A 25,124-nucleotide genomic window follows, 5' to 3' on the forward strand; every position below is an offset into this window, starting at 1 on the left:
TGCTTTTTTTCAGAACTCCTACATATGAAAATTGAGTTTTTAATATTTAAAAACCTTTTTTTACCCTATGCTTAGTAAAAAGAAAGTTTTTTTGTAACTACTTAAGTAGTGAGAGTTTTGCACTTTTACGGAATTCCTACATATGAAAATTGAATTTTTACCATTTAAAACTTTTTTTTTACCCTACGGTTAGTAAAGTAAAAGCTTTTTGTGACTACTTAAGTAGTAAGATTTTTGCACTTTTACAGAATTCCTACATATGAAAATTGACTTTTTAATATTTAAAAACCTTTTCTTACCCTATGCTTAGTAAAAAGAAAGTTTTTTGTAACTACTTATATAGTGAGAATTTTGCAGAATTCCTACATATGAAAATTGACTTTTTACCATTTAATAAACCTTTTTTTACCCATGGTTATTAAAGTAAAATTTTTTTGTAACTACTTAAGTAGTAAGATTTTTGCAGTTTTACAGAATTCCTACATATGAAAATTGACTTTTTAACATTTAAAAACCTTTTTTACCCTATGTTTAGTATAATAAAAGTTTTTTGTAACTATTTAAGTAGTGAGAATTTTGCATTTTTATAGAACTCCTTCATAAGAAAATTGACTTTTTACCATTTAAAAACCTTTTTTTACCCAATGTTTTATAAAATGAAAGTTTTTTGTAACTACTAGTAGTGAGATTTTTGCACTTTTACAGAACTCCTACATATGAAAATTGACTTTTTAATATTTAAAAACCTTTTTTACCCTCTGCTTAGTAAATAGAAGGTTTTTGTAACTACTTAAGTAGTGAGAATTTTGCACTTTTATAGAATTCCTACATATGAAAATTGACTTTTTAATATTTAAAAACCTTTTTTACCCTATGGTTAGTATAATAAAAGTTTTTTGTAACTACTTAAGTAGTGAGATTTTTGCATTTTTACAGAATTTCTACATATGAAAACTGACTTTTTAGCATTTGAAAACCTTTTTTTACCCTATGGTTAGTAAAATAAAATTTTTTTGTAACTACTTAAGTAGTGAGATTTTTTGCACGTTCACAGAACTCCTACATATGAAAGTTGACTGTTTAAAATTTAAAAACGTTTTTTTACCCTATGCTTAGTAAAAAGAAAGTTTTTTGTAACTACTTAAGTAGTGAGAATTTTGCACTTTTACAGAATTCCTACATATGAAAATTGACTTTTTACCATTTGAAAACCTTTTTTTACCCTATGTTTAGTAAAATAAATTTTTTTTGTAACTACTTAAGTAGTGAGATTTTTTGCACTTTCACAGAACTCCTACATATGAAAGTTGACTGTTTAATATTTAAAAACGTTTTACTACCCTAGGCTTAGTAAAAAGAAAGTTTTTTGTAACTACTTAAGTAGTGAGAATTTTGGACTTTTACAGAATTCCTACATATGAAAATTGACTTTTTACCGTTTGAAAACCTTTTTTTACCCTATGGTTAGTAAAATAAATTTTTTTTGTAACTACTTAAGTAGTGAGATTTTTTGCACTTTCACAGAACTCCTACATATGAAAATTGACTGTTTAATATTTAAAAACGTTTTACTACCCTATGCTTAGTAAAAAGAAAGTTTTTTGTAACTACTTGAGTAGTGAGAATTTTGCACTTTTACAGAACTCCTACATATGAAAATTGACTTTTTAATATTTAAAAACCTTTTTTTATTATATGGTGGATAAAATAAAAGTTTTTTGTAACTACTTAAGTAGTGAGATTTTTGCACTTTTACAGAATTCCTACATATGAAATTGACTTTTTACCGTTTCAAAACCTTTCATTCTTCAATATGTGTTTTAGCAGAACTTTGCTTGCTTGCTGTGTTTAATGTTATAACGTGAGATTTTTTTTTCAACGTTCACTAACTAACAATTTGACGGAATACTTTTTGATTCTGCCTTCTTTCCCGTTTCTTTCTCAAAACAAAAATAGATATTATGGTGTTCAATCAAAATTACAACTGCAACTTGATTTTTTTTACATTTTCACATCCAAAAATTTTATTAAAGCACACACAATTTATTTAGAGGTTCATAAAAGTGATGACTGTTTCGAAAAGTTTCAGTTCTCAGAGTTCAGTCCTCAGTTATATCTATAAGTGGTGTTCGATTGGCACGTTTTTTCTGTGGAGCATTGCATACTTTGGGAGTCTCTGAATTCAGGGGTGTTGTGTTGGTGGAGGTTCTGTACGTTTCGAAGGATACTGTAGCATTCTCTTCACTCTGCGTTGGTGTCACAAAAGTTGTCTCTGAAAGAAGAGGACTATCAAAATTTGGTTCGAACTGCTCGTTCGACCCCATATTCCAAGACATTTTGTCCGTGATTGAAGCGATAACTGCTTTGCGTTTTTTATTTGTTGTTTCCGGCGTAACAATGGGTCGTGGGTCGTTTGTTGCCAGTGATCCAATTGGTGAAGTAGCTGGTGAGGTTGGCGAAGGTTGAATTCCTCAAAGTTGAGCCAGTTCTTCAATTGCCTGGAAGTGGCCGAATTGATTCTCAAAAATAGACACACAGTCACAATGGTATCGGTACAAAATTCTCTTTGAGTCTGGAGAAAGTGTGTCAATATCATAGGGGAAAAGTAGGGGCATTTACCGAGGGACGCTGTATCCTCCAGCTGTTAGCACAGTTTTCGTGCATTGTCTTCTGTAGATACGTATTTATCTGGTAGTGTTGCAACAAAATTCATGAACATTTTTGGTATGATGGAATGTTCAATTGATCTCCAACAGCCTTTTTTTGCTATTTTTCTTTTGCTGTATAAAAACGATGTAGTTTTCGTATTGAGTGTGAAACACAATACTGCGCTCCCAAGAATCTTCAGACTCGCAAAGAATGTGATAAGACATTATTTGTAAAGCGCTTTTACAATTTGTTCTCTTGAAAATGGAGCAGAACTGAACAACTATTGTCTTGAGTGTAAAACGAATAAATAAAATCCTGCTAATTCCAACATTAGCAACACTTGTGTGTGTGAAATTTGTTGAATACGTTACACACCCAGGTCAAGGGTTGTAACTGCAATTGTGAATGTTTACTCTACATGAACTTGTCTGTGTTATAGTTTTATGTATTGGTAACTAGTTGCAAAGTGTATAAGAATGTCTTATCTACACAGACTCAAACACAATAGTTTTTAGTTCTATTATGTTGATATGTATATTAACGTTTATAATATATACAATAGCAAGAAGTGTACAACCAGTTTTGTTTAGTATAGACTGTGTTATATCAAACGCCTAAAGCCTGCTATCAAACGCTTGCTGTGTAATTTTGAGTTCTTTTTTATCTATGGACACACCCAGAGGTCACATTTGTATTCCAATGAATTGCTGTAGGTCATGCTCTATGTTGAGTAATATTATCCAAATATAAACTTTATTACCTACGCAATAAAACAGTTTAAGTGAGGGCCACGAGTTTTGTCTTACACTTTGACAAAATTGCCAAGTTTGGGACTTACATTCAAATTCAAATCAGAAGCTTACATGTTAACCAAGAGCGCTCTTATCAGTAGTAAGCATTTCAAGTGTTGTTTGTGTTTTGTGTGTTAAAGGTACTTGCAAATAAAATCATTTCCGAAAATTCTTTCAAAACAGGTAGTTTGACACAGTTTAAGTACACAATTCTTGAAAAAGCCATTTACTGCGGATAAGGACGCAGAGTTTGGAGACGTGTATTTTGAAATCTCCAGAACAGAGAAATTGAGAGATTGATACGCACAACAGTGAAGTCTTATGAAAATACGGGTGCCTATGTATTTCTCAAGTTATTTAAAAAAAGTTGATAAAGAATATGAAATTCAACAACGAATTACTCTAACTTTAGAAGAGTTTGAGCTTTTGTCAAAAAGGTCAGCAAAATACGGTCTGCTGCTGTAGGTACAGCTACTGAAAGAGATCAAGCTAACAAAGCTCCAGCAGCCAAAAGACGTAAGACTAAACAAGACGACGAGTACGACAATTCAGATCAATTATAGTATATTGGAAAATGGTGGAAGCGATGTATGAGCGTTCTCCGGGTTTCTTCAAGCAGTTTCAGAAAAATTTTAAATATTTCATATCGGAAGAAAAACTAATTTTTCTTGTCTCAAGAACTTTGCCTTTTGCATGCATTTTGAGAGTGTCCACTGTGATTATAACCCTACTAATCATTACCATGTTCTTATCCACGTGTCAGAGTTCTCAGCAGACTTTCTCAAACAAACAAAACCGTGTTCAGTTCCGTTTTTTTTACAACATTCAAGTATCTGTTCTCGTCTTCGGATACACTGGAGGCAAAGGGAGATGTTTTTTCAAAAACTCTTGCTGGCAGTGGAGTACAACAAAAGCAATTTCAACGGATTCTCAAAAGCAGACACTACTGCTTCCATTCAAAAGCGTTTGCCAATTTTTACGAAAAATGTCACACACAAATTTCAACAACCTGACTTCTTACACCGAAATTTTGCTTGACACAAAAGTTTGGAAGTAAATACATCGAAGCAGAAAAATCAACCAATTCAAACTGATCAACAAACAACTGAAACTCTGAAAAGATTTCAATCGATCCTCTCTGGACCGCATGTTGGTGCTTTTTGTCAAGTAATGGACATTTTTATTAGTGAATATGGAAAGTTGGAAATTGGTTCTGATGTTCTGTGTGTTCGTTTCCTTTTTGAAAAAAAATTAAATTTTTGAAAAAAAAATTATTTCAATATAGGTTAGTAATGTTAGAACATCATATGAAGCGCTAAACGAAGCAAACCAATTTCACTCATTTTTACAAGTTTTTGTCCACTGAAAATAATATGAGCAATATAAATACAAAATTCATTTGCCTGGAAGTGGCCGAGTTGATTCTCAACAATAGGCTCACAGTCACAATCGTATCGGTACAAAATTCTCTTTGTGTCTGGAGAAAGTGTGGCAAAGTCATAGGGGAAAAGTAGAGGCATTTACCGAGGAACGCTGTATCCTCCAGCTGTTAGCACAGTTTTTGTGCCATTGTCTTCTGTAAATAGGTATTTATCTGGTAGTGTTGCAACAAAATTCCCGAACATTTTTGGTATGATGGAATGTTCAATTGATCTTCAACAGCCTTTTTTGCTGTTTTTCTTTTGCTGTATTTCAAACTGATCAACTAACAACTGAAACTCTGAAAAGATTTCAATCGATTCTCTCTGGACCGCATGTTGGTGCTTTTTGTCAAGTATTGGATATTTTTATAAGTGAATATGGAAAGTTGGAAATTGATTCTTATATTCTGTGTGTTTGCTTCCTTTATGAAAAAAAAATTAAATTTAAAAAAAATTATTTTCAATATAGGTTAGTAATGTCAGAAAAGCGCAAAACGAAGCAAACCAATATCACTCATTTTTACAAGTTTTTGTCCACTGAAAATAATATGGGCAATATAAATACAAAATAAGCCACACAAAATTGAGTTTTGTTTCTGTATGGTTGGTTTCTCAGTGATTCAATACGGTATTAAAATTAAAGTTTGAGGCTATTCTGCTCTGCAAGTGTTTGTATGACGATAGAGTTTGGCCTAAGGGATCTGCAAAAATAAATTTTTGATCTTTTTGGCAGAGAAGAATCCAATGGGTTCCAATTGATGCAGACGTTGCAATATTGACTATATTGAAGCGGTTGTTTGTTAAGTTGATTGGAAAACTATAAACCGCATGAACTCCACGAAATTTGTATTTTAGTTCCGAACCTCTCTGAATTAGAGAGTTCAAGTTGTCTTCGTCCATTAGTTCGTTAAAAGATGATTCTTTGAAACTCTCTGCGCCGAATCAATATAAATGGCACTTGCCTTTCCCCCAATAATGAATATTTCTACATTATGAGCTAAAGCAGTAGAAAACTTTAGTTCAAGTGATACAGAACAATTTGTAAGTTCAGGTGAATAAAATTGTGAGACGCCTGCTGAGTACTCGTCAGATCGAAAACCATAATAAAATGATTTGGGTAGTCTTCTAGACTGATTCCATGTCCATTGTCGATATAGGCTAGATCTGACATAGTGTTAAAGTATACACGTTTTGAATCATCAGTTGAAATAGGACTATCAGCAACGGGAAGACCATTAAGGTAAATGCAAATTTGTTCCAAATTGATTTTTCTTCACTGAAATGGGTTAAGCAGCTTGCTTCCGAAGAAAATTCGTTCGTGTTTAAGCAAATGGCGAGTCTTCTAATGAGTTATCTACCAAAAACATCTTCTTGCTTCCAGCTCTGAAAACCGGCAGAAGCCAGAAAAGTTTTAGTAATCGTTTCTAGGTAAGGACAGGATGCTGGACTGGACAGCAGGGTCTTTTCTATTGCTGACTCAACATAATCGTTCAGCGTCATTTTCCGCACATATAAGTTAGCTTCTTTAATTTTTATTGTGTAGAATTTTGCAGCGTCATCTGAAATTAAAGAGAAATCGTCAATTGATCGCCGAAAAAAGATTCGGAGTGTTACACCACTGAAAAGATGTCGATCACAGGTAAAGAATTCAACCGCCACCTTTCCGTAAAATATACACTCAGCAGATGCTCTGACTAAAATTTTTCGTCTGGTGATTTTGGTTGCTGCAATTCCCCCTGGGTTTGGTTCAAAAGTATAGCCTTGACATGCCAATTACGTGCTTTTGGCATCTTTATTGTGAGAAAACTCGGTTTCGATGAAACTTTTGTGGGCATAGTTACCATTGCCACTTGAAATTTTCAAACCATTAGCAGATACTGTACAATCAGAAAAAAGTGAATGTAGGACATTGTTGCAAAAGTATGGCGCGGTTGTTTTGGTCACATCTGCAGCAGCAGTGTTGTCAAGTTTCAAAGGACCACATGTTGGTGCTTTTTGTCAAGTAATGGATATTTTTATTAGTGAATATGGAAAGTTGGAAATTGATTCTGATGTTCTGTGTGTTCGTTTCCTTTATGAAAAAAAATTAAAATTTGAAAAAAAAAATTTTTTTTCAATATAGGTTAGTAATGTCAGAACATCAAATGAAGCGCAAAACGAAGCAAATCAATATCACTCATTTTTACAAGTTTTTGTCCACTGAAAATAATATGGCCAAAATAAATACAAAATAAGTCACACAAAATTGAGTTTTGTTTCTGAATAGGTTGGCTTCTCAGTGATTCAATACGGTATTAAAATTAAAGTTTGAGGCTATTCTGCTCTGCAAGTGTTTGTATGACGATAGAGTTTGGCCTAAGGGATCTGCAAAAATAATTTTTTGATCTTTTTGGCAGAGAAGAATCCAATGGGTTCCAATTGATGCAGACGTTGCAATATTGACTATAATGAAGCGGTTGTTTGTTAAATTGATTGAAAAATTATAAGCCGCATAAACTCCACGAAATTTGTATTTTAGTTCCGAACATCTCTGAATTAGAGAGTTCAAGTTGTCTTCATCCATTAGTTTTTTAAAATATGATTCTTTGAAACTCTCTGCGCCGAATCAATATAAATGGCACTTGCTTTTCCCCCAATAATGAATATTTCTACATTATGAGCTAAGGCAGTAGAAAACTTTAGTTCAAGTGATACAGAACAATTTGTAAGTTCAGGTGAATAAAATTGTGAGACGCCTGCTGAGTACTCGTCAGATCGAAAACCATAATAAAATGATTTGGGTAGTCTTCTAGACTGATTCCATGTCCATTGTCGATATAGGCTAGATCTGACATAGTGTTAAAGTATACACATTTTGAATCATCAGTTGAAATAGGACTATCAGCAGCGGGAAGACCATTAAGGTAAATGCAAATTTGTTCCAAATTGAATATTCTTCACTGAAATGGGTTAAGCAGCTTGCTTCCGAAGAAAATTCGTTCGTGTTTAAGCAAATGGCGAGTCTTCTAATGGGTTATCTACCAAAAACATCTTCTTGCTTCCAGCTCTGAAAACCGGCAGAAGCCAGAAAAGTTTTAGTAATCGTTTCTAGGTAAGTGCAGGATGCTGGACTGGACAGCAGGGTCTTTTCTATTGCTGACTCAACATCATCGTTCAGCGTCATTTTCCGCACATATAAGTTAGTTTCTGTAATTTTTATTGTGTAGAATTTTGCAGCGTCATCTGAAATTAAACAGAAATCGTCAATTGATCGCCGAAAAGAGATTCGGAGTGTTACACCACTGAGAAGATGTCGATCACAGGGAAAGAATTCAACCGCCACCTTTCCGTAAAAGGTACACTCAGCAGATGCTCTGACTAAAATTTTTCGTCTGGTGATTTCGGTTGCTGCAATTCCCCCTGGGTTTGCTACAAAAGAATAGCCTTGACATGCCAATTACGTGCTTTTGGCATATTTATTGTGAGAAAACTCGGTTTCGATGAAACTTTTGTGGGCATAGTTACCATTGGCGCTTGAAATTTTCAAACCGTTAGCAGATACTGTACAGTCAGAAAAAAGTGAATGTAGGACATTGTTGCAAAAGTAGGGCGCGTCTGTTTTGGTCACATCTGCAGCAGCAGTGTTGTCATGTTTCAAAGGACCGCATGTTGGTGCTTTTTGTCAAGTAATGGATATTTTTATTAGTGAATATGGAAAGTTGGAAATTGATTCTGATGTTCTGTGTGTTCGTTTCCTTTATGAAAAAAAAATAAATTTTGAAAAAAAAATTATTTTCAATATAGGTTAGTAATGTCAGAACATCATATGAAGCGCAAAACGAAGCAAACCAATATCACTCATTTTTACAAGTTTTTGTCCACTGAAAATAATATGAGCAATATAAATACAAAATAAGCCACACAAAATTGAGTTTTGTTTCTGTATAGGTTGGTTTCTCAGTAATTCAATAGGGCCTTAAAATTAAAGTTTGAGGCTATTCTGCTCTGCAAGTGTTTGTATGACGATAGAGTTTGGCCTAAGGGATCTGCAAAAATAATTTTTTTTGATCGTTTTGGCAGAGAAGAATCCAATGGGTTCCGATTGATGCAGACGTTGCAATATTGACTATAATGAAGCGGTTGTGTGTTAAGTTGATTGGAAAACTATAAGCCGCATAAACTCCACAAAATTTGTATTTTAGTTCCGAACCTCTCTGAATTAGAGAGTTCAAGTTGTCTTCGTCCATTAGTTCGTTAAAATATGATTCTTTGAAACTCTCTGCGCCGAATCAATATAAATGGCACTTGCTTTTCCCCCAATAATGAATATTTCTACATTATGAGCTAAGGCAGTAGAAAACTTTAGTTCAACTGATACAGAACAATTTGTAAGTTCAGGTGAATAAAATTTTGAGACGCCTGCTGAGTACTCGTCAGATCGAAAACCATAATAAAATGATTTGGGTAGTCTTCCAGACTGATTCCATGTCCATTGTCGATATAGGCTAGATCTGACATAGTGTTAAAGTAAACACGTTTTGAATCATCAGTTCAAATAGGACTATCAGCTACGGGAAGACCATTACGGTAAATGCAAATTTGTTCCAAATTGAATTTTCTTTACTGAAATGGGTTAAGCAGCTTGCTTCCGAAGAAAATTCGTTCGTGTTTAAGCAAATGGCGAGTCTTCTAATGGGTTATCTACCAAAAACATCTTCTTGCTTCCAGCTCTGCAAACCGGCAGAAGCCAGAAAAGTTTTAGTAATCGTTTCTAGGTAAGGACAGGATGCTGGACTGGACAGCAGGGTCTTTTCTATTGCTGACTCAACATCATCGTTCAGCGTCATTTTCCGCACATATAAGTTAGCTTCTGTGAATTTTATTGTGTAGAATTTTGCAGCGTCATCTGAAATTAAAGAGAAATCGTCAATTGATCGCCGAAAAGAGATTCGGAGTGTTACACCACTGAGAAGATGTCGATCACAGGTAAAGAATTCAACCGCCACCTTTCCGTAAAATATACATTCAGCAGATGCTCTGACTAAAATTTTTCGTCTGGTGATTTCGTTTGCTGCAATTCCCCCTGGATTTGCTTCAAAAGAATAGCCTTGACATGCCAATTACGTGCTTTTGGCATCTTTATTGTGAGAAAACTCGGTTTCGATGAAACTTTTGTGGGCATAGTTACCATTGGCACTTGAAATTTTCAAACCGTTAGCAGATACTGTACAATCAGAAAAAAGTGAATGTAGGACATTGTTGCAAAAGTATGGCGCGTCTGTTTTGGTCACATCTGCAGCAGCAGTGTTGTCATGTTTCAATGGACCGCATGTTGGTGCTTTTTGTCAAGTAATGGATATTTTTATTAGTGAATATGGAAAGTTGGAAATTGATTCTGATGTTCTGTGTGTTCGTTTCCTTTATGAAAAAAAAATTTGAAAAAAAAAATTATTTTCAATATAGGTTAGTAATGTCAGAACATCATATGAAGCGCAAAACGAAGCAAACCAATATCACTCATTTTTACAAGTTTTTGTCCACTGAAAATAATATGAGCAATAAAAATACAAAATAAGCCACAAAGAATTGAGTTTTGTCTCTGTATAGGTTGGTTTCTCTGTAATTCAAAACGGCCTTAAAATTAAAGTTTGAGGCTATTCTGCTCTGCAAGTGTTTGTATGACGATAGAGTTTGGCCTAAGGGATCTGCAAAAATAATTTTTTTTGATCTTTTTGGCAGAGAAGAATCCAATGGGTTCCAATCGATGCAGACGTTGCAATATTGACTATAATGAAGCGGTTGTTTGTTAAGTTGATTGGAAAACTATAAACCGCATGAACTCCACGAAATTTGTATTTTAGTTCCGAACCTCTCTGAATTAGAGAGTTCAAGTTGTCTTCGTCCATTAGTTCGTTAAAAGATGATTCTTTGAAACTCTCTGCGCCGAATCAATATAAATGGCACTTGCCTTTCCCCCAATAATGAATATTTCTACATTATGAGCTAAAGCAGTAGAAAACTTTAGTTCAAGTGATACAGAACAATTTGTAAGTTCAGGTGAATAAAATTGTGAGACGCCTGCTGAGTACTCGTCAGATCGAAAACCATAATAAAATGATTTGGGTAGTCTTCTAGACTGATTCCATGTCCATTGTCGATATAGGCTAGATCTGACATAGTGTTAAAGTATACACGTTTTGAATCATCAGTTGAATTAGGACTATCAGCAACGGGAAGACCATTAAAGTAAATGCAAATTTGTTCCAAATTGAATTTTCTTTACTGAAATGGGTTAAGCAGCTTGCTTCCGAAGAAAATTCGTTCGTGTTTAAGCAAATGGCGAGTCTTCTAATGGGTTATCTACCAAAAACATTTTTTTGCTTCCAGCTCTGCAAACCGGCAGAAGCCAGAAAAGTTTTATTAATTGTTTCTAGTTAAGGACAGGATGCTGGACTGGACAGCAGGGTCTTTTCTATTGCTGACTCAACATCATCGTTCAGCGTCATTTTCCGCACATATAAGTTAGCTTCTGTAATTTTTATTGTGTATAATTTTGCAGCGTCATCTGAAATTAAAGAGAAATCGTCAATTGATCGCCGAAAAGAGATTCGGAGTGTTACACCACTGAGAAGATGTCGATCACAGGAAAAAAATTCAACCGCCACCTTTCCGTAAAATGTACACTCAGCAGATGCTCTGACTAAAATTTTTCGTCTGGTGATTTCGGTTGCTGCAATTCCTCCTGGGTTTGCTTCAAAAGAATAGCCTTGACATGCCAATTACGTGCTTTTGGCATCTTTATTGTGAGAAAACTCGGTTTCGATGAAACTTTTGTGGGCATAGTTACCATTGGCACTTGAAATTTTCAAACCGTTAGCAGATACTGTACAATCAGAAAAAAGTGAATGTAGGACATTGTTGCAAAAGTATGGCGCGTCTGTTTTGGTCACATCTGCAGCAGCAATGTTGTCATATTTCAAAGGGTCCATTAGGGCTTTAAACCGGTCCAAATTTCTGACAAAAGTTCCATCAAATGTAACAAGGAGAGCTGTTTTCTCGAATAAATCCAACGAATTATGTGTTGCTTCGGCTGGTTACATATTACCAATCATCTTTTACTTTGGCAAAGAAGTCCGACCGACTGCTTTTGGGTATTCTTTTTCGTGAAATGGTGGTTTTGCGTTTGGTTGTTTCCTTGGCCAGCGCGTAAGCGTTTTGAATTCCTTCTCATTCTTCTCGTTCATCGCATTCGGAGGGCTAAAGATCCACCTGTTGGTCTTTTCACTGTGTTTGATATGGTGTTCTTTAGAGCTTGCTTTGGTGATTTTTTTTACCGATAACATCCATCAACTCAGGGACGCTTTGTAGCAACAGTTCTTTTCCGATGAGTTTAGCTGCCGGCAAAACAAACTTCCGAGCAAGTGGCAGTGCAGCACATCCAATACCACTACCTCTTTGTCTATAGTGACCGGAAAGGTGAGGCAATGATGATGCTTGGCTTGCGTAGTAGGAATCCATTTAATCACCAATTTTTTTAAATTGTAATGTTAAAATAATTTTACCAGTCCCCGAAAACGGAACTAACTGTCCCGTTTCAGTTCGTAGCTTAATTGATATTGATTGAATGGTGTTCGAAAGTAGTTTTTTGCAGTCTAAATTTGAGAAAACTATCCGGTGAGTGGGCTCCAACTCACAAACGCTACCGTTTTTTAAACGCTGTTTTGAATCAATGACTCTTAACAATGGTGCTTTTGCATCACCCAAATACTGATACTCAATAATGTTTGTGTAAAAAAAATTAAATGCTTTCCAGCTCAAAGGTCTGCAGGAAAATCACCATAATAGGCTTTCGTGTCATCATTTTTCATTAATCGGTTCGCTGTTGTGGGAATAATTTTGTATCCAATATGAATTCCGTAACTATCTGGAGTACCTTTAAAGCCAATTATACTGGGTATTTCTTCACTTGGAAAGGTAATTCCCTCGTATTTACCAAAAATGATTTCATATTTTCCACTGCTTTTGATTTCTCGGAAAGAGAAGTTAGGCAGTCCGTCTGTTCTCTTGATATTTGCCAAAAGTTGAGCAACTGTGTCATAAGTGCCAGCCATAAACGCTAATTTTTCTCCATTGTAGGGTCGTGAGATGACGTTGGATCCAGTTGCGCGGTTCCGTGATTCCTCATATCCGTTGAGACTGAACGCAACCAAACCTCCATTAACTATGTGTTCATTTTTTGTTGGAAAAATGATTTCACTCAGAGCCACTCTCCAGTCTCCTGTGAGATTAATTTCATCATTAAAAAAAATTTCAAAAATTTGCAAAAGTGTTTTCCTGGAAAATGTCCATCGAAGCAGATGATATAACGTGTACTGTGAACTCATCCTCAAAATGGTTACTACTCATTTTGATTTGGAGATTCTCGTACTAGTTGTAATTCTGGTTGGTAAAACTTTACCTGGATAATTTCTTTATTAAAATCAATAAGAGAATATGTAGGTAGATTAAGCGTCGGAATACCGGCAATTTCAAAAAATTTCGTCAGTGAAAGATTGCTTGTATCCTTTTCGGAAAATTAATTTTTTGCTTTTTAACGATTCGAACAAAGTCACCAACGTAAAGTTTTGATTTTTGACTGCGACGTGTCTCCACAGTTAATGATACAAGTCTTGGTACATCTTTTTTGGTAACTTTGTTAGCAATAACTTTGGTGATACGATTAACACGGGAGTTGATAGTTTTTACGAATTGATCCAAATTGTTAATGTAAGAATATGTTCAATTTTCCTCCAAATATTGGTAAATAAAATTTTTAGATGACCTGATGTTTCTTTCTGCAAACGCAGACTTCTTTTCGCTGAAATTACTATACAAATAAATTCCTCGTTTGTTGCAGAGTGTTTTGAAAGCTCCCAAAAACTCAGTACCATCATCTACCCATACTTTTTGTGATTGCTTGTGTTTGATCATGTTTCGGAAGGCCTTAGCGGTTTCTGTTGCATATTTTGTTTTCAACGGTTCAACACGTAGATACCTCGAGAGGCAGTTAACTGCTACGAGCAAATATTTAACACCACGATTTTATTTTGCAAGTTTATCAACATGAGCTAAATCTAAAGACCAGATTTCATTCAGATCGTTGACGATTACTTTTAATCGCGGAAAATTCAACCGCTGTGCACGATATTTTGTGAAGGATGGTTTTGTTTCCAAATAGATTTTGACTCATGTCATTGGTAGTTTGCTCAAATCCTGGAATTGCTTTGATCTTCCGAATGACGCTGGACCTTTAGAATAGAGTCTATCCAGTAGTTTCACATCTTTAATAAATAGACCATTTTTTTCCTTTCGTCTCCTTCTCTGTTTTTTGTTTGTTTGATTTTTCGGTTCTGCAGGTTTTGATCCCGAGGCTTTACCTTGACTTCCACTGCTCTCTTCGCTTCTTTGTTGTTTTTCTGATTCTCATTGACTTTGTTTGGCTTCCTCTTCCTTCTCCTCATCGCTGTAAATTTCTTTGAGAACTTTTTTTTGCATGAGTGTTGGATACTAAGTGTGGGGGTATCTTGAGTTTGTGCAAAATATTTGTGTACACGGCTAAGTCAATTTTCTTTGTCGGCTGTTGCAAATTGTACAAAAGTTGACACTCTAACTCTCATAGGTTTGTCCTCAATATGAAGGAAACCACTCGGGTCCTCAATGGAAACTGTTTCTGAACTAAATATCTTGTTTAGGATAATTTCAGCTCTTTGGATTTTGTTTTCTTCCATTAATTCTACTTCTGACATTATAGAGTCAAGATCTGATTGTCTTTTTTTCAATACAGGCCCAATTTCGCCATCATCACTGAAGAAAGACTGTACACTTTCACTTCCATCATCCAATTCACTTTTTAAATCAACACTACTTGTTCTTCTTCTTTTGCTCTTGTTCACAATATTAGTTTTATTAGTTTCGAGCATTCGCCTCAGCATATATACCTCTTTCTTTCTCTTTTGTGAGGTGGTTAATTACAGCTTTGGAAGATGGCAGATAGAAAATTGTTGGCCCCGGTGGTACAATATTTGAACAATAACGTAGTGAGTCGGTTGTTTTTGGGTCTAAATCAATCAATAAGTGTCCGAATGGTTGTTTTGTTGCAAGATCATAGCTGTTTTTTTAAAAAGTTTGTGTTATTGAAATTTTTTCCAATATAACTTATCTGCTGTACATCTCTGGGAGATTTGAACAAAATGATGTGTGTTGTGTTGAGATCAATTGTTAGAGACCATTTACTCTGTTGAAACAAATTATTTTTTACATTGATAACACTAATTTTTTGTGGCCTCCAGCTGTTGCAAGTTTTGAAAACGCCTTGTAATTGAAAATTTCTTCGCAAGAATCGTCAAAGACGAGCAAACAGTTTTCCAACTGTGAAATGAATTCAAATCCCGAAAATTTGGTAAAATTAATGTTCAAGTTACGCTCCATCGTTTGAAATTTTGGTTGATCATGTTGATAGAAATAGTATATTGACTTAAAGTTAGGGAAAAACGTATTCTTAAGAAGCATTTGAAAAATAATTTCGGTCTTTCCACAACCTGAAGGACCACAGTCTGCCATGAAGAGACGATCACTTGTTGAGGTTATTTCATTCATAACTTAGAATTTGGATGTTTGTATCCAACTGTGCACGATAGCAATGAAAACCAAAATGTTGATTCTTCACAATCGAGGTGGAAAAAAGCTAATTTGGTCAGTGAAACTAAAATAAAAAAAATTATCGAAACTTGTGTAAAATAAACTACCTCAGGGCGCGGTAATCTAGTTCGCTTGGAATCTGTAGTCATTGCCAGAGTAGACGATTGACTCCACCCTTCCTTCTCTGACTACCTCTTTGATTTCATCGGGGAGACTCTCATCGTCCAAGGGTACTGGTACTGGCACTGGATACTTGGGCGTAGGTAAAGGGGTTAGTATCAGTTTTTTCATTTTCTCTTGTAAAGACATGATACATTTGAAAGTACTCCAGCAGTGATAGATATTTCTTTGGTGTTTCAATTTCAGCAGTATTACAAAGTATTTGCTGCTTCCTCAGTATAGTTTGTCCACGAGAATAAATTTTTTCTTCTTTAAGAAAAGTCACTGTCAACTGGTTATCACTCGCAATGCAACTGCATACTGTCAAATTTGGAGATAAATTCACTTGAAGAACTGAAGGAGTTGCTTTCTACAAACGACGACTCAATAGTTGGTAGTGTTATCCAATAAAAGTACACCTGTGCCTTTTTCTTTGCGCAACGCTTTTTCTTTTGTTTGAATGGTAGTATATATTAATGAAGTGAACAAGTCAAGTGCTCTTTTGGAGCGAATATTTCTTCAATTTTTGGACATAGCAAGGTTTCTAAATTTGTGACGTCTTTTTGAAGGAGTTTTTGCAGTGTCTCCGTCTTCTCCTTCGCCTTTGCGTAGAATTAGCGGTAGGAAAACGGATCTTGATTGCTATAAATATTTGTGATAGCAACCAGTAAGGGTAGCTGCCGCTGTCCCTTAAGGGTAGCTGCCGCTGTTTGCATGGTATTTCGTGTCCCACGAAATACCATGCAAACGCTTCGATACCCACTGATGCGATTTCCTCTCACTCGAGGACAGCGAGTTGAAAGAAATTGGAGGAAGAGAAAGAACCGTGTCTGAGTAGTTGTTTGTACAAATGGATAACTCTTTTATCATGAATCCACTCTTTTTGTGTCGAAAACCTTCAAAATCTATAACAACAATCTCCGGACTCAACATTCCAGCAATCTGAATAAGTTACTTTTAAAAGTTATCACGAACATGCAGAAGAATAAACCTGTCAGGTGACCAGCGTAAGCGTTTGTGATTGGACAAGGCAAAACGTAAGAGTATCCTGGACCCTTTTGGCTATACTCTGCAATAAATCCAGAGGCATCATGAAGAATTGCACCTAAGCGAAGCAATTTGAAAGATTTCAAATAAGTGTCCAATGAAGAGTTATCTATTCCAAGGATCCCACCATAAAGCCTCAGTTTTAGTGCAATTTCGAGGTTAACATCAGGGTCCAAGTGCAAGCGGGTTGCCAAAAAGTAAAGAAATCTTTCATTATGCTCTGGATAGTCTGTTTTTATTAAATTATAGATTTCATGAATGGTTTTTAAATCTACCGTCGCGATAGTTGTTGTCATGCTGTCTTTGAGCAAGCATTATAGACAAAGGAAAATTAGGTGACTTTTGCAGGGTATGATAATTAGTTTTTTTTGTTTGTGTCTACATGACAGCTCCTTCCTCCCCCTCCCAAGGTTTTTAAAGTTCTTCCTGGTTGGTTTCCTTAAACTGATTTTTTTGTTTAAAAAATGCAAGTGTCCCCCCTCCCCTCCATAGGACTCAGAGAAAAACAGAGAAAAAATCTAAGTGTCCCCCCTGTAGTTTGACCGGGAAGACACTTGTTTCTCCCCCTGTAGTGTTCACGGGAAGATACTTATGCCCCCCCCCGTAGTTTGCCCCGACCAAAACTAGATTAAAGTACCCTGGCACAGACATTTGACGAATTAACTTTCAAAGCAAAAGCGGTGGTAGTTAAAATGGCTTCAAGCCGAAAGCGGCAAACCAGTCACGAAAGTGGAGGGAAAATGGTTTCCTAAGATTAGTTTCATGCATGGCAGGGGAAATATGGGGAAAGAATTTCAAAGTGTCCCACCCTGTAGTTTGCCCAGGAAGACACTTGTGTCCCCACCGTAGTGTTCACGGGAAGACACTTATGTTCCCCCCTAGTTTGCCCAGAAAGACACATCACTACTGTTGACAATTTAAATTTTTGCAAAACATGATTTTGCAAATTTGCACTTTTTTTAGGCTGAGGGACTGAAATAAAGCAAAAAGTGTTTCTGGTAATAAAATCTTCAACTATTTTGGCATACAGTTCATACCGAACAAAAAATTAGTGTTGCCGGTAATTTTACTCTTTTGAACCTGCGCTTTAAAAAAATGTTAGGGTGGGTGCGAATTAAATCTTCTTGTGGCTCCATTCCCAAAGAAGGATGGATATAACAAATGCTTTCATTTCGTCGCCGCAATATTTACTTTCAACAATAAATTAGTGTCAAACATTCATTGGACAAAAATCAGCTTCTGAACTTCACTTTTAGGAACCGATTCTTTTGATTTTCAACCTCATTTTGCATACGGCGCGTTAGACTGAAACCTACTTGCGCATAATTCGACTCATTTTGGTTTTTCATTATAGCTTATTCCATAACTGGTATAAAGCAGTCGATGTTGATAAGAGTTCAGAGTTTTTTTGAGCCCAGCTGATCTCAGTGTGAAGTCAAATCAATGCGGAAGATTTCCATTTTGGCAACTATCTTCATTATAGGTAATGTTGAAGCTCTGCCCTAAGGCAGGACATAATAACTGTCTTGTAATATTTTGCCAGATCCTTGCAAAGGATCTTGAAAGATCGGGCAACATTTTTACAAAAATATATCTGTAAAAATAGTCTTGTAAGGGGATCCTTAAGATTATTGCGTTTGTTCTTGTTGAGTTGAACTCTCATTGGTTACTTAACGCATTAAAAAGACAAAAATGGGGGCACATTGTTAGTAATTTTTAAGCATTTTTAAATATGAGAAATCCTTCTAAAAATAACAAACTCAAAATTTATCGCTCAAGTGCAAAATTTTCAATACCTCTTTTTGGTTTGATGCCGAAAATACAGCTTCCAATTCATGCACTCAGGCGATGTAGTTTCTTAATAGGTTTTTCTGTGCTTCTCTGAATAATAAAATGCTGCATTTATTGTTTTATTTTGGGTATGTGGTTATTGCACTCAATCTGGAACTTTTCGCTTTTGAACGTAATTTTACAATAACTATCGTCATATTTCGATCATCTCCAAATTTGCTCATGAACTGTGTAATTTCACAAGGTGGACAGTTGCAATCCAAAAAGTCTTGTAACATGTGTGTTAACCTTGTAACAATCTTATGAGAAGTATAATTATCTTAAAAGTACCTTGCAAAAAAGCGTTTAAATTGTAATTTTCTATCAGAAAGAATTTGAGTTCTCTTTTAAGATGATGATAGAATCAGAAAAAGTCTTACAATATAGCCAACCCCAGTTTTCTCAGTTGCATACAGCGTCACTCCCTGGTTCACACTATTGCTAACATGTGTATTGTCAGGTTATAGTTATGCAATTACAGGTCCTATCACAGAGCATTCGCCATGACATTTTCTTGCATTTCTCTTACCCCATTACCCCCTTACTCTTGACCCTCTTGCATCATTATACCCCCACATATCCCCAGCCCAAATTACATCCCCCATTACCTCCAGTACCCCCCTCTTGAACTCAGTACCCCCGCTTCTTGATAGGTTTTTTGAGCTTTTCTGAACAACAACTTGCTGCATTAATTGTTTTATTTTGGATATCAGTTTTCAACACTCAACCTGGATTTTTTCGCTATATTGAACGAAATTGTACAAAGTTTTTCATCAAATGTTGATCATCTCCAAATTTGCCCATGAACTGTGTATTTTTACAAGATGAACTGTTGTCTTCCAAAAATCCCCCCTTACCCCCTTACCCCACAGCACATTAAATAATGAAATCCAATAAAAATTGGATTCGCAGAACGAATACAGAGTATAATTATAACATGCAAATGAACCAAATTGAAGTAAATAAATTGAAGGCACACACATTAGAAAATGGATTCGTTGAGCGAATACATAAACAAATTGAAATTGTAAACTGAGCAACAAATGAAATAAATTAAATTTAACGTACACATTGAAGATCGGATTCTCAGGGCGAATACATAAAAGAAATGAAATGATGGAGTTTTTAAGAGTTTGCAAAGTTTTAGTTGTTTCCACTAAATTTCAATTTCAGCGTCCCAGACTGATAATTCACGTTCCTGCTCATATTCGTAGTACCCGATTCGGGAATCTGGTGGTGAAGTGTGTCCGATTTGAATATCCGGCCGTGGTGGTGATGGGACTCTTGAGTGCTCGGCGTCCTGAATTAGCGCTACTACAGAAATTTCAGTTGTTGAATTTTTCTTTTCCTTCTTGGTTCTCCGTTTCTTTGGTTTTGCCGAACTAGTTGAAGCCAAAGAACTGGTTGGGGAGATATCCGCGTCTGTGAAGCCGTAAAATTGGGTCCGTTTTCTTTTACGACCTTCAGTTTGATCTTGAGAAGTGGAAGACATGGATGGTTCCTGTTGATCTCGTGAAGTAGGCGCCGGCGGAGCAGGTACAATTGAAATTAATGTTTGTGTAGAAGTCATTGCAGTATCGCTTGGATCATTTGAACTTGTGTTACGACGGCGTTTATGTTGAGGCTTAACTGGTTTACGGACTGTCAGGGCGCGTGAAACATTCGAATTTACTGAAGAGACTACAGAAATGTTATCACGTTGACGGTGGCGAATCTTTATCTCTCCCCTCTTCTGTCTTTTCAGATCATTACTGTAATTCGCGATCTTTGTTTCCGTCGTCTGTTCATATGGCGCGGGACGTCGTTGCGCATACATCTATAGATTTGTTGATCGCTCCGCTTTTTTTCCAAACTTTGCCAAATCGCTATCGCGAACTTTTTCTGGAGATCGCCCAGGTTCATTAATTATTGTCATTGTGGGCGATGATTTCGTCACGAATGATCCTCGTTTAAGGACCTCGTAGAGACCGGCCAGTTGTCTCTTCGCTCTCTCTTTGTTCGGGAGCTTCCGAGCGAGTTTGACGCTGAGCGATTTCTCTGTCCAGGGATAGGGTCTGTGAGCTTTGGGTGGGTAATGAACCGGGTTTCCTTATAATCTGAATCTCGATAACGAGAGCCCGCGTCTAGTGATGCCTGACACATTTTCTTTTCAATCTCAGTGTCACTTCTGTTAGGGTTAATCCATCCAGCTTCGTCCAGGAATTCGTCTGCAGTAACTGTATCATCATCTAAACAGTGATTAAAGATTTTTTCATAAGTTAGGTTTAAACTTGACGGAGTAGTACCAATATTGCGTAAAGGAGTATTTGCAGGACGACCGAAATGAGCTTCAAACGGTGATATCTTTGTAGTTTGTGCCTTGTTAAACGTAAAGCGGAGACTATTTGTTTAATTGCTTTGGACGTTGAGAATGTGTCTTTATTTTCAGCTTTCATACAAGATAAACGGCGTTTTATTGTTTGGATCATTCGCTCCACTAATCCAATAGCTCTATGATCGCCGACCGGAGCATCAATAATGTTAATATTATTTTCATTACAGTAATTTGTAACTTGTTTACCAACTAGACAAGTTGCCTGATCTAAGCGTATGGTTCGTGGAATGCCGTGAGTATATGCATAGTCTCGAAGAAAGTTCACTACATTTGCGCCATTAGTTTTTTTCAAAAATTCTAACTGTCGGATACTTTGAATAACGGTCGATACATGTTAGGAAATATATATCTTTATTTTGATCGTTTATTATCGGACCCCCAAAGCCAATCTGATTTTCTTCATTAGGTTCTTGACAAGCCTTATGCGGATGCCATTTAGATTTTGGGATAATAGGTTTGAGATTCTTACCAATATCCGTACACGGAACACAATCTGAAGTTCTGGCCAAAATTTCCCTGTGCATGTATGACCACCATGCATATTGGGAAAGGGAAATCATTCCCCAACTACCGGAGTGTGTCATGTGTATTGATTTCAATACAGCTTCCTTGATGGAGTTGGGAATGGTGACGCGTTGGTCGACACACTTTACATGGAGGTCTTTCCAGAAGGCGTGGACATATGGACTGACCGAGCCTCGTCCTTACATCGAGCATCGTCGTCTTGAATGACGCAATCTCTGATCTCTTTCAACACCGCATCCTTGCTGGTGAGGACTGCGAGGAAGGACTTGGTAAACAATTGATTGAGATTGTTTTCAAAAATCTCCTCCCGAGAAAGTTTGATATCAAGATTTTCGGGTGACGATGAGGCCTGAGTGTTACTGTGGCTCGTACTAGTAGTAACTATAGGGGTTGAGTGGGTACGAAACGTCACTCGGGGAGTTTGCGGGGATGCTGTGGGGCTATTTTGTGGTGACTCTTTTGTAGACATTGTTATGTGGTGTATTTTCCGATCTGGATTTGCGGTTGAATTACAATTTAAATTTTGTGAGTGGATTTACGCTGCGGATGCAGTATTATTTTGAAGCAAGTGATTTGCGTGGCAATTAAAGGCAGAAATGAAGTTAGATTTGTAATTGTTTACTGTTTCTCGGGTAGTGAATGAATTATTTGAGGCATTTGAAATATGAGTGCTACTTTTAGCAAGTTCGCAAGAATGGATGCGCGGCTTGTTTACTTGTAATTTTGGTGTGCTGGTAGTGTGCCGCTTATGCAAAGGAATTTTATGTGGGTGATTGTTGCTACCATGAATTTCTCATCATATTGAGTGATGATTTTTGCTCTTTGATTTGGTTGGCGCGAAATGTAATCAACTAAACCCATTCAAGTGCCGGGAATATGTTCTATATCAAAGTGGAAAGGTAACAAACGATCAATCCATCGTGTTAATCGGCTATTATAAGATTTATTTGAACGATGAGATTTTAAAACTGAAAGGAGTGCTCTATGATCTGTCAGGACTGTGAAATTTTTCCCAAAAAGATAATATTTAAATTATTTGATGGCCCAAACCACACCAAGCAATTCGAGTTCATTTATACTGTAACGTTCTTCATTATTATTAAGAAAGCGAGAAGCAAAAGCCACCGTTTTTCACCCGTCACAATCTAATTGCTCAAGCGCAGTGCCTAATCCTTGGCGAGATGCATCGCATTTGATTCGCGTTTCCAATGTTGGGTTAAAATTAGTATTTTCGGTAGCATTTGCGATTACGGTTTTAATATACTCGAAATGTTTTTGGTGAATATCAGTCCAAATAAATTTTTCACTTTTCTTTAATAGGGGTCCGAGAGGGTGACATATTTTAGCAAGATTGGGAATAAATTTGCTTAAATGATGAACACTGCCTAAGAATGATCGTAATTGTTTTAATGTTTTAGGAGCTTTAATTTCTGCAATTGCTGCTGTTTTTGATTCTATAGGTTTAACGCCAATTTGCGCAAATGTGAAACCAAGCCATTTTATCTGGTGATTTGCGAAGTGACATTTGCTTAAATTAATTCTGAGATTATCAGCATCGAGCTTCTGCAAACATTTGTAAACGTATTTGAGCTGCGATTCCTGAGTACCTTTGCTAACTACAATTAAGTCATCGAGAAGACAGTAGGTATTAGACAAACCAACTAGCGTGTAGTCCATCGCTTTCTGGAATTCTGCCGGCATATCCGTAAGACCATAAAATCCCGTTTTAAAGCGATACGTACCTGTTGCGTCGCCACAAATAATATTGAAATTACAATGACGTGCAGTATCCGGATGCAAGATTAGTTGACTATATGCATATTTTCAGTCAATCGTCGAAAAATAAACATTATCACCATGATTAGAATCGTTAATATGTTGTGAAATCGAATCAATAAGACTATCTATGTTTGGCATTTGGTACTTATTTTTATGGATAGCTTTGTTCAGAGCTTTGGAATCAAGAGCTAGCTTTGCCGACTGGTCTTTTTTAACTGTGATTACAATTGGAGAAATAAAGTTGTTATCAGAGCATTCCTGTAATTTCTCGATATGTCCTTGTTCTGAAAGTTTTTTCAATTCATCAGATACTTTGTCTAATAAACTTATAGGGACACGACGACCTTTTTGGTGTGATGGGGGTATAATTTTGATGAAATTTTGAACGAACTGTATGTACTTTGGACTTAACAATTCGGGAGATTAGCTCAGGAAAATCAGTTACAATTTGCTTTTTGATTGGGCAGTATTCTTGATCTACCTGATTAACTGTCTTTTGATTATTAGATTGTTGGATAGAAAGACCGAGAGCAGGAAATAGATCTGTACCCAATAATGGACGATGACCATCCGTCACTACTTGATTTTCTATGGGATTCGCGTACCAATTGTTGCTTCGAATTGACATTTGGAGGATGCCTAGCGTTTGAATGGGCTCGTTAGAGAAAGTTTTCAATTGTTTGGGATTCGCTTCGCGTATCTTTTTCGAATTTAGATCTTGGGAAGTGATTGAATCTGCCAATGACTCGTTTATTATTGTACATACACTACAAGAATCCAACAGAACGTTTGTTGCTGTGTTTCCGAACGCTACAGGGAGATTGATTGCTTCTACAGAAGTTGTAGAGTCTGCCGAAGATACTGAAGCTACACAATTAGCTTCATTCGATGAGTAGTATGATTCCAAATCAGGATCAAAAATCAGCCGAGATTTGATTAACATCTTCAGTTTGATCATCTTTTTCAACATTATTAACTCTTGGCTTCGGTTTTGGGTAAGAGTTGGGATCTTTAGGTTTTTGACAGACCTTTGCGAAGTGGTTTTCAATACCGCAGTTGTTGCATTTTTTTCCACGTGCTGGACATTTATTGCGTTGTTCTAGAGTCCAACTCATTCCACGGAAGTGACAAGTTGTGGGCTTTTTCCGTGCAGTGGTATTCATAGTAGAGAAAGGGGTAGCATTCGCAATGCGCATTCGTTGTACTTGATTAACCGTTGAATTGAGTTCAGTTTTGTTTGCGTTCATTTTAAGTTGATTAAGAGTAACCATTTCAATGTTGATTGCTATTGCTAAGGCTTTATCAGGTTCTGCCAATTCTTTGAGAAGTTCTTTTTGGATGTCTTCGTTTTGCACATTTGCGATGAAAACGTCTCTGATAATTGTATCCCCTTTTTTACCTAGATCACAATTCTCGGAGAGTTCTTTAAGATGACCGTAAAATTTCTCAATCGGTTCCCCTTTTTGTTGTTTCCGTGTAAGAAAGAGATATCGGTCGAAAGTTATATTATGGATTCGAATAAATGTTTTATTCAGGTTATCCCAAAGATTTGTTGTTGAGATTTCGTCAAGATTAACAGTCGAGTTCTTAGAGTTGAATACCCGTCGCCCTTCCCTTCCCAAACTCAAATACATCAATGAAGATGCTTTTCGATCACAAAGTTGCCACGGTTTATCTCCACATAGAATGCCTGCCGCCGCAACAAGTTCGCAGTGATTTTTCCACGCAGTCTTTGCCTGTTCGTTACGAGTGTGTCGATCTCGTTCGGATAGGGCTGTAGGTTTTTCTACTGCATCTTCATATGGCGGTTCGGGGGGCAAAATGACATGCTCTGGAGGGTCGGCCAAGAGAATGTCCACTACAATGCCTTCACGAGCAAGAATTGCGAGTTTG

The sequence above is a fragment of the Convolutriloba macropyga genome, chromosome 10 (assembly GCF_964194025.1).
Source record: "Convolutriloba macropyga chromosome 10, txConMacr16.3, whole genome shotgun sequence".
Taxonomy (NCBI): domain Eukaryota; kingdom Metazoa; phylum Xenacoelomorpha; order Acoela; family Convolutidae; genus Convolutriloba; species Convolutriloba macropyga.